Source organism: Myotis brandtii, unplaced genomic scaffold, assembly GCF_000412655.1.
Source record: "Myotis brandtii unplaced genomic scaffold, ASM41265v1 scaffold609, whole genome shotgun sequence".
In the NCBI taxonomy this organism is placed as follows: domain Eukaryota; kingdom Metazoa; phylum Chordata; class Mammalia; order Chiroptera; family Vespertilionidae; genus Myotis; species Myotis brandtii.
Genome location: NW_005370315.1, coordinates 1,047,569 through 1,057,653, shown reverse-complemented (window position 1 = coordinate 1,057,653; position 10,085 = coordinate 1,047,569). Strand labels below are relative to the sequence as shown.

At 40.1% G+C, this 10,085-nt stretch overlaps 1 pseudogene; it reads right to left on the bottom strand.

The window, feature by feature from the left end:
• Window positions 1-634: 634 nt before the first annotated feature.
• LOC102257155 lies at window positions 635-2,367 on the bottom strand (annotated as a pseudogene).
• Between the last annotated feature and the right edge of the window lie 7,718 nt (window positions 2,368-10,085).

The following is a 10,085-nucleotide window of genomic DNA, read 5'->3' as shown; positions in this document are numbered from 1 at the left end:
TGATATAATCCCATTTGTTTATTTTTTCTTTGGTTGTCCTTTCCAGAAAGATATATCAGAAGATATATTGCTATGAAAAATATCCAAGATTGTACTACCTATGTTTTCTTCTAAGATTTTTATGATGTCAAGTCTAACATTTAAGTTTTTAATCCATTTTAGTTTATTTTTGTATATGTGTATTTTCATTTTTTTGCATGTATCTGTCCAGTTTTCCCAACACCATTTATTGAATAGACTATCCATTGTATGTCTTGCCTCCTTTGTCAAATATTATTTGACCATAAAGGCATGGGTTTATTTCTGGGCTGTCTATTCTGTTCCATTGATCTATATGTCTAGGTTTATGCCAATACCATGCTCTTTTAATTACTGTGACCTTGTACTACCAGTATAATTTGATATTAAGTAGCATGATTCCTTCAACTTTGGTCTTTCTCAAGATTGGTGTAGCTATTTGGTGTCTTATGTGGTTCCATACAAATTTTTGGTATATTTGTTCTAGTTCTATGCCATTGGTATCTTGATAAGCAGTAGAAGGAGTAATAGAGCCAGGGGACAAAGCTCCCATAATCAGCAGGGCAATCCCTGAATAGTCCAGTTTGGAAAAAATCCGAGAGACTTTCTCTTTGTGTTAAATATTTGAATGCTAATTGTCTTCTGCACTTCCTTTTATTATCATCATAGCCTTTGCATCAGGATACACAGCAATGATAGCAAATTTCTTTTTAAAGCTTAGTATTAAATATTAAATATCTCTCCCCATTTTAATTTTACATTACTCTGCCAAGAAAAAAAAATTAAAACTCAAGTTATCTGAAGTCTGGACACACTTCCATGATTAGCTGCTGCCTCAAAGTTGGTGCCTTCTTCCTGCTGTCAGCAGATCCAGGCCCCAGAGACGGGAAGCGCTACGATCGTTTCTGAAAAGTGTGCTACAAAATGGATGGCCTGTTCCAAGCCAGGTTACAAAGTAAGGACGGGGTAAGGGAGGGACATCTTCCAGCAGAAATAGAATTTCTGAAGAGTCCCAGTCCATCATTTTTTCCCAAAACGGTTGGAGGAGGGATAAAATCTCAACATGAGCTTCAGAGCGCTCTGTGCCAAGGGGACAGAGCTGCCTTGCTGAGGAGGGGCGTCGCCAGTGGATCACCCCTCCCCGAGGAGGGACATGGAAAGCTTATCCCCCCTGCCCTGAGGCGGGAAGGTGGGCTGAAGCCTGGCTGGCACTGAATTCTCTAAGAGGTTTCTTCTAGAAACAGACAACTCAGACGCTTCCTTTCACTTCAGCAAGGAAGTTATTTTTGAAAGCACTTGGGAAGTTCCCCTCCAGCCTCGAGTGGGAGACTCAGAGAAGAGAGTCATCGGTACAGCCGCCTTCCAAGCCGTAGCGGAATTCCTGAAGGTTGGAGACCCCATAGAAGTGGACGAAGGCTGCTGCCACCACCAGGACATGAAAAATCTGATGCGACTGGGACCATATGTCAAACTTCCCAGGACAGAAGCGCTCAGGAATTCGAGCAGCATAGAGGCCAGCCCGGTAATGTACATCACAGCCATGAAGAAGAACCAGCCCATCTGGCCCACGGTGGTGGCCTTGACAAAGCCCTCGGCGATGGTAAAGTGCATGGTAGGTACAACGCCGCTCAAGCCCAGGCCCAGGAACACCCCTTCTCTTGTCTGCCGGTGCTTAGGAGTGGCAAACCGATCCCACTGTGCCACACTGATGGCGGAAATGCCCAGGACACAGATGATGGAGAGGTCGATGAGCCGTGGCTGTGGGGAGCAGTAGAAGGAGTAATAGAGCCAGGGGACAAAGCTCCCCATAATCAGCAGGGCAATCCCTGAATAGTCCGGTTTGGAAAAAGTCCGAGAGACTTTCTCTGAGTGACAGTAGACGGTGTGAAAGAGCCAGGATAATCTGAGGCAGAGCACTGCGCCCAGGAAGAACATGCCGAACACCACCTTCTCTTGCAGGGGCGCCATGAAGTACATGTTTGGTCTCAGCATGGTCAAGATTCCCAGGAACAGAAACAGCACAAAACCAAGCAGATGGGTCCAGATATTGCCGTTCTCTGTGTGGATGCGGAAGATGCCCCTGAAACAGGCCCGGAAGGAGGGCATGGGCGGCCGGTGGCCGTGGAGCAGGTAATCGTTGTCTTTCAGCCAGTCAGGGAGCACATCGTACGGGATGACCCTCCAGCAGCCCTCCCAGACCTTATACACGAACTCCTCCATCTTCTCCATGGCATGGTGTGCTTTCAGGGGAAGTGTCAGGACCCTCACCTCCTCCTCCTCCTCCTGGGGCACTGGGCATGCTTGCTCTTCTTCAGCCTGGGAGAAAAAATAAACACAAACCCATCCTAGCAGTCACCTCATAAACCGTGCTACTGCAGGCCAGACATCTCTAGGGAAACCCAAACTCAATGCTGTGTGCACAGGGCCTGTGGCCTCTTCTCTAAAAGCATGACAGTTAGTAAGCTCAGGACACTCTAGTTCAAGATTGACTGATACTGTGTAAATGCTGGCGTGAAAGCTCAGTTCACACAGGAGACAGGCTGATGGGAACTGGCACCGGAGGGAGGGCCCCAGGCGGCCTGCAGCCCAGCAGCCCTGATCTTGACGCTCCCCGCGCCGGAAGGAGTAGTATGAACGTTTTAATGATGTTAATTCTTCCTATCCATGAATATGATATAGACTTCTACTTATTTGTATCTTCTTCAGTTGCTTTCTTCGGTGTCTTATAATTTTCCAAGTACAGGTCTCTTACATCTTTGATTACATTTATTCCTAGTTTTTAAAAATATTTTGATGCAATTGTAAAGGGTATTGTTTACTTAGTTTCCCTTTCTGATAGTTGAGTATTGGTGTATAATAATAAAACTGATTTCTGAATATTTATTTTGCATCCTACTACTTTACTGAATTCATTTATCAGTTGTAGTAGATTTTTTAGTGGAATCCATAGGGTTCTCTTTATACTAGTATAGTATCATGTCATCTGCAAAAAATGACAGTTTTCTTCATTTTTTTTCCAACTAGAATACCTTTTATACCTTCTTGTTGTCTGAATGCTGTGGCTAGAATTTCTAGTACTATGTTGAATAAGAGTAGTGAAAGTGGACACCCTGTCTTGTTCCCAACGTTAAGGGAAGTGGTTTTAATCACTTGAGTATGATCTTGCCTGCAGGTTTGTCATAAATGGCCTTTATTATGTTGAGGTATGCTTCCTTTGTTCCTACTTTGCTGAGAGTTTTCATCATAAATGGGTGCTGGATTTTATCAAATGCTTTTTCCACACCTATAGATATGATCATGGATTTATATATTGTATTTGTTTATGTGGTGTATCGTGTTTATTGGCTTGAGGATATTGTACCAACCTTGCATCCCAAGTATAAATTCCACTTGAGTATGTGTCTGATCTTTTTAATGTATTGCTGAATCAGGTTTGCTAATATTTTGTTGAGGATTTTAAGATCTATGTTCATCAGGGATATTGGCCAATAATTTTCCTTCTTTATAGTGTCTTTACCTGGTTTTGAAATTAGGATAATGTTGGCCTCATGGAATGAGTTTGGGAGTCTTCCCTCCTCTTAAAATTTTTAAAATAGTTTGAGAATGATAGGTATTAGCTCTTCTTTGAATGTTTGGTAAAATTCACCTGTGAAGCCATCTGGTACATGACTTTTTGTTTGTTGGAGTTTTTTTTATTACTGCTTCAATTTCACTACTTGTGATCTGTCCTTTCAGATTTTATGATTATCCTGATCAGCTTTGGAAGATTGTATGTTTCTAGAAATGTATCCATTTCTTTCAGATTGTCCAATTTGTTGGCATAGTTGTTCATAATACTTTCTTAAAGTTCTCATATAACTTTGGTGTCAGTTGTTACTTCTCCTTTTTCATCTCTGATTTTATTTATTTGGGTTCTCTCTCTCTTTTCCTCCCCCACCCCTTCCTTTCTCTGATAACTCAGCTGAAGGTTGTTCAATCTTGTTTATCTTTTCAAAGAACAAGCTCTTGGTTTCATTAATCTTTTTTATTGATTTTTTAAGACTCTATTTCATTTATTTATGCTCTGGTCTTTAGTATTTTCTTTCTTCTACTCGCTTTGGGATTTGTTGTTTTGTTTTCTAGTTCTTTTAAGTATAAAATTAGATTATTTATTTGAGATTTTTCTTGTTTCTTGAGATAGGCCTAATAACACTAAGAATTTCCCTCTTAGGACTGCTTTTGCTGTGTACCATAGATTTTGAACTCGGTTCTCATTTTCATTTGTTTCAAGGTATCTTTTAATTTCTTCCTTAATCTCATTGTTAATCCATTAATTGTTTAGTAACATGTTATTTAGCCTCCATGTCTTTGTATATTTTGTTTTTTTCTTGTGGTTGATTTCTATTTTCATACCATTATGGTCAGAGAAGATACCTGATATAATTTCAATCTTTTTAAATTTACTGAGACTTGTTTAATATCCTAACATATGGTCTATCTTTGAGAATGTTCTATGTGCACGTGAAAAGAATGCATATTCTGCTGCTTTGAGGCGAGATACTTTGAAGATTTCAATGAAATCCATCTGACCTAGTGTGCCATTTAAAGCTGCTGTTTCCTTGTTGATTTCTGTCTGGAAGATCTATCCATTGATGTCAATGGAGTGTGAAAATCGCCTAGTGTCACTGTATTACTGTCAATCTCTCCTTTTATGACCATCAAGATTTGCTTTACATATGTTGGTGCTCCTATATTGGGTACATAAGTGTTTACAAGGGTTATATCTTCTTACTGGATTGCTCCCTTTATCATTATGTAGTGTCCTTCTTTTTCTCTTACCATAGCTTTTCTTTTAAAGTCTATTTTGTCAGATATATGTAATACGACCCCAGCTTTTTCCCCCCCCTTTCCATTTCCTCTCCATTTGCATGAAATACCTTTTTCCATCCATTTACTTTTTAGTCTGTGTGTATCTTTTGTTCTGAGGTGGGTCTCTTGCAGATAGTATATATGTGGGTCTTGTTTTCTTATTCATTCAGCTACCTTATGTCTTTTGACTGGAACATTGAAGCTATTTACATTTAATGTGATAATTGATAGGTAGGTATTCATTGCCATTTTACTTTTAACTATGTTCCCTTCCTTTTCCTCCTTCTCCTGCACCTCCTCCTCCTCCTTCTTCTTGCTTCTAAAAGATCCTTTAACATTTTCTTGTAGTACTGGGTTGGTTGGTGGTAACAAATTCCTTTATCTTTTTCTTGTCTGAGAAGCTCTTTATTTTTCCTTCAAATTTAAATGATAGCCTTGCTGGATAAAGTAGTCTTGGTTGTAGGTCCTTGCTTTTCATCACTTAAAATATTTCATGTCAATCCCTTCTGGCCTGAAATGTTTCTGTTGAGAAATCAGCTGATGGTCTTATGGAAGCTCCCTTGTAGGTAATTAACTGTCTTTCTCTTGCTGCTTTTTAGATTCTCTTTCTCTTTAATCTTTGTCATTTTAATTATGATGTATCTTGGTGTGGGCCTCTTTGGGTTCCTCTTGTTTGGGACTCTGTACTTCTTGGACTTGTGTTTCTTTTTCCTTCCACCAGGTTACAGAAATTTTCAGTCATTATTTCTTCAAATAGGTTCTCAATCTCTTTTTCTCCCTCTTCTCCTTATGGTAACCCTATGATGTAGATGTTTTCTTCATGTTTTCCCAAAGGTCCCTTAAACTACCTTTTTTTTTAGAGAGAGAAAGAGGGTAAGGGAGAGATAGATAGATAGATAGATAGGTAGAGAGAGATAGAGATAGATAGAGAGAGAGAGATTGGTTACCTCTCATATGCACCCCAACTGGGGATCAAACCCACAACTTAGATATGTGCCTTGACTGGAAATAAAACCTTTTAGTGTATGGGAGAATGCTCCAACCGAGCCACATCAGCCCTGGCCTCATTTTTTTAAAATACATTTTTCTTTCCACTGCTCTGATTGGGTGTTTTCTGCTACCTTGTCTTCCTAATCACTGATTCAATCCTTTGTTTCATCCAACCTACTGTTTATTCCTTCTAGTTTATTCTTCATTTCAGATATTGTATTCTCTGTTTCTGACGGTTCTTTTTCATGGTTTCTATGTCCTTTTCATGCTGTTGTAGTTCTCACTAAGTTCCTTGAACATCCTTATAACCATTTTTTAAAACTCTTTATCTGATAAATTGTTTGCCTCCGTTTCATTTAGCTCTTTTTCTGGAGATTTCTCCTATTCTTTCATTGGGGCATTTCCCTCTGTCTCCCCATTTTGGTTGCCTCTTTGTGTGTGTTTCTATGTATTAATTATATCTGCTATGACTCCCAGTCTTTGTAGGGTGGCCTTGGTTGCAGGTGTCCTATGGGAAGCAGTGATGCATTCTCTTTGATTACCTCAGCTGGGTGCATCAGGAATGTCCCTTGTGTGGGTTATGTGGGCTCTCCTGTTGCAAGTGAGTCTTGATTGCTCTTGGCATGTTCATGTGTGGGGTCGACTCTCAGGCTGGCTAACTGTAAGGCTCAACCCTGACCACAATGTACGAGCTATTCCATAGGTGCTGACCACACTAAGCGGAAATTTGCCTCAGCGGGGTTTTGTGCCTGTTAAGATCTTCCTTTAGATACGCTGCTTGTGAAGGTAATTGGATCCTACTCTGATGTTGTCTGAAGCTGGCTCCTGGGCATGTTGGTTTTGGTGCCTCTTGGTAAAGACTCTGCTGTAGGGCAATGTCAGACCCAACCTGTTTGGAGCTACAAAACCATCCACAGTTTGTGGCAGCCTCTCCTGGACCTGGATGTGTGAGGGAAGGACCAAATTGCATACCAAGGCCAGCTTTTACCAGCACCAGGCCCAGGGGATGGTCAGAAAAAGCCCCAAGACACCCCAACATGGCCTCTGCCTGCCAGATGCTTATTAGGCTCAGTCACTGAAAGGGCCTCTGGCAGTTCTCAAGTTGAATGAAGTAGGTTTTCAGTGTGTCACCAGGGGAGGCCAGTGGTGTTCACTAGATTGATATAGGTTCAAATTCAGTGCCAGTGCTGGGTCTGAGGCCACTCAGCAAATACCCCAGGCCACCTTCTGGTTGTTTGTACACCTTTTTGGTGGGGTGGGTATCTCAAGGATTCATCAGGGTGAAACTATCAGAGTTTATAAGGCCCAAACAGACCAAGATTTGGCCAGATGAAGGGAGGGTTTTGTACTGGTCAGGTGTGCAAGGGAAATATTTCCCCTGTCCTAGAGCCACACAACTCAATCTGTCCCAGATTCTGTCTGGAACCTGATCTCAGCAGGGCTTCATTACTGGTTTATTAAGTTAAAGAGGATGCAGGTGTGTGTGTGTGTGTGTGTGTGTGTGTGTGTGTAAGAGAATAAGAGTGTGCAAGAGAGATACAAATCTCAAAGTTAGATGACCTAATATGAAATGCTAAGGGTTCTAAGGGTTCAGATTTCATCCTGTACGCAACAGGGAACCATTAAAGAATTCTGAGCAGGTAATGACATATTAGGATTTTGTTGTGGGATGAGCCCTTCTGCAGCAACAGGCAGTGTGGACTGTGAGGTGTGAGGTAGCAGGTGGGAAGATGAATTGGAAAGAAAATTTAATAGGCCAGATGGTCTTAACTAAAGCAATGCCAATAGTAGTAAACAATAAGAGAACAATATAAAAGGTAAGATTTGGTTATTATTTAGAAGTGAGAGAAAGAGATACATAAAAACTACACACAACTTCCTGTTTTCTAACTTGTGGGGTCAGATAGATGGTGGTGCTTCCAAATATAAGGTGTATGCAACAGGAATGATTACGGACACTCACTCTGATGACCGCAATTTTCAGAAGAAACTAGGAGGCAGGGGTATCTTCTGAGAGAAAAGAGGAGAGTGTTTATATAAGAGAATTACAGAGAATAGTGGAAGTTTGGACAATCCACTGAGAATGGAAAAGGAAGCTGGCCAAAGAAGAGCCAAAGTTACTGAGCAGTGAACATGAATTTGTAGTGAAATCAATCTGCACAGGTGTGTAAATTTTCAGCGCCATCAATCCGTACTGCTCTATGATTTTCTTTTCTAAACAATGCTCAACTATCTAGATATGTCACTAGAAACATGAACTATTGGACCGATCTAGAGATGAAAGTTTAAATATCAGATGCAGTGGAGTATAAGAGCATGAAGGAGATGAAAGTACTATGAGAAAATAGTTTAGGGAATCAACCATAGCATCCAGAATCAATAAGGGAAGGAGACCAGGGGAGGAAACTATAGTCTTAGGGAATGAAGGTTTAAAAACAACAGGTGTCAAGAAAATTGGATTGCAGTTTTTAATGAGAATAAGAGAGATGGAAGAACAGAAGGTACTGAGATTAAATTTTCCTAAGTGGAGAAATTCTAGATCTGTGCTATCCAGTATGGAGGTCACTAGCGACATATGGCTATTTACATTAAAAATAATTAAAATTACAATTATTTTCCTCTATCGTACTGGCGGCATTTCAAGTGTTCAATAGACTTGCAATGGCTACGATACTGGACAGGGCAGATAAAAAAATTTCCAACATGTAGGAAGGTCAATTGAAAGTGTGGCTCCAGACAATGCCAAGTTCTAAGGAATACCTAGGAGTGTGAGTTGCTGAAGACAATGGAGACAAGAGCCACTGAGGAGGAATCAGGAAGGCAGGATATTGGACAAGTTTTTCATAGAGATGTTCAATTCAGCCTGTGGCAGGAGTTGCAATGGAGAAGATATGAGCTAGCTGCTAGACACTGACATCCTCAGTGAATATAGAGTGTGTGACCAGTTTAGATGAACACATAAACCTTGTTGGGAGTTGTAATGTGCTTCCTGTGTATACTAAACCCTCCAGGCCTATCATAGTGTCCTTCACTTCTGAAGCATGTTTGACTGACTCATTCCAGACCCTACCCCAGAGTGATATTCCAGATCCCACTTAAACCTCTTCAGAACCACTCTCTTGGTTAAAAAAAAAACACCTCTTCTGAAACTATCAAATTGCTTCAGCCAACTCAATACTGTGGGATGGAAAAGAAGCCTGCTGAGTTAACTCTATGTGGTCAGGTTAACTAAATAGCTAAAAATAATGCATCTAGGGGCATAGCTATAGCTTCATAAGGAAAATGTAACAGAGATTATCTGTACCAGAATATATGAAAAAAGAAATATTTTTATTAAAGAGCATAGGTAGTTTGTGTATTCTGTTGAATTTATTAAACACACTTGTTATAATTTAAGACTTACACATAATTTTTTTATGATTAAGTCAAGACGGATGTCTATCAATGTGGAAATGTGGTATAGCTTGTTATGTTGGCTATTCATGGCTAAAAATATCACACATCACCCAAAACAATTTCCAGTAGCATCATGCTACTTGCCACTACCACATCCCCAACTTTCCTTTTCTTAAGAGTTGCCAGCTCTGAGCTACAAACAGACAGTAATCCTTCCCACTAACAAATCATGAGTGAGCACAAATTCTTCGGTCCTCTCAATTCTTCTACCCCTCAAGCCAGTGTACTGCTGTGAAATAAGAAGGGGAGAAAGGTTTACCATTTTGGAAAGTTGTTAACATCTTGTTTAGGTGAGTAAATAAGGAATCTCTCTATAACTTAATTATAAACTGTAATAAGCCCAGTCCCTCTTTTCTCCTGTCACCAATGCTAATCCCTCTTAAATTTATTCATTCTTGTTAATATGTGTACTTTTACTCCTACTTATTTTTAAGAACTAGGGAATAGCTGTGTGCTATAGTCCTGTTTCTTATTTTTCAATAGGCTATACATTTTTAGTCTTTGTTGAATCTGCTAGGTTGAATGGTTATTTGTGAATAATGGGCTCTTCCACAGCAATATACAGCAGAAAATTCCTTTTGACAAGCCATAGCAAGCTTAATTGAGTCATGACGTATTCCATCAAATAGCTTCCAGTGAGGAAAATAGTCCTTTTCCTAAGGTAGCATATGCTTTCGCACAATTTCAACATGACTGTATGGTCTCACATGATTGAGGAAATTACTTCATTTATGAAAAGTTACAGAAAGGTATGGAATTAATATTTGATTGAG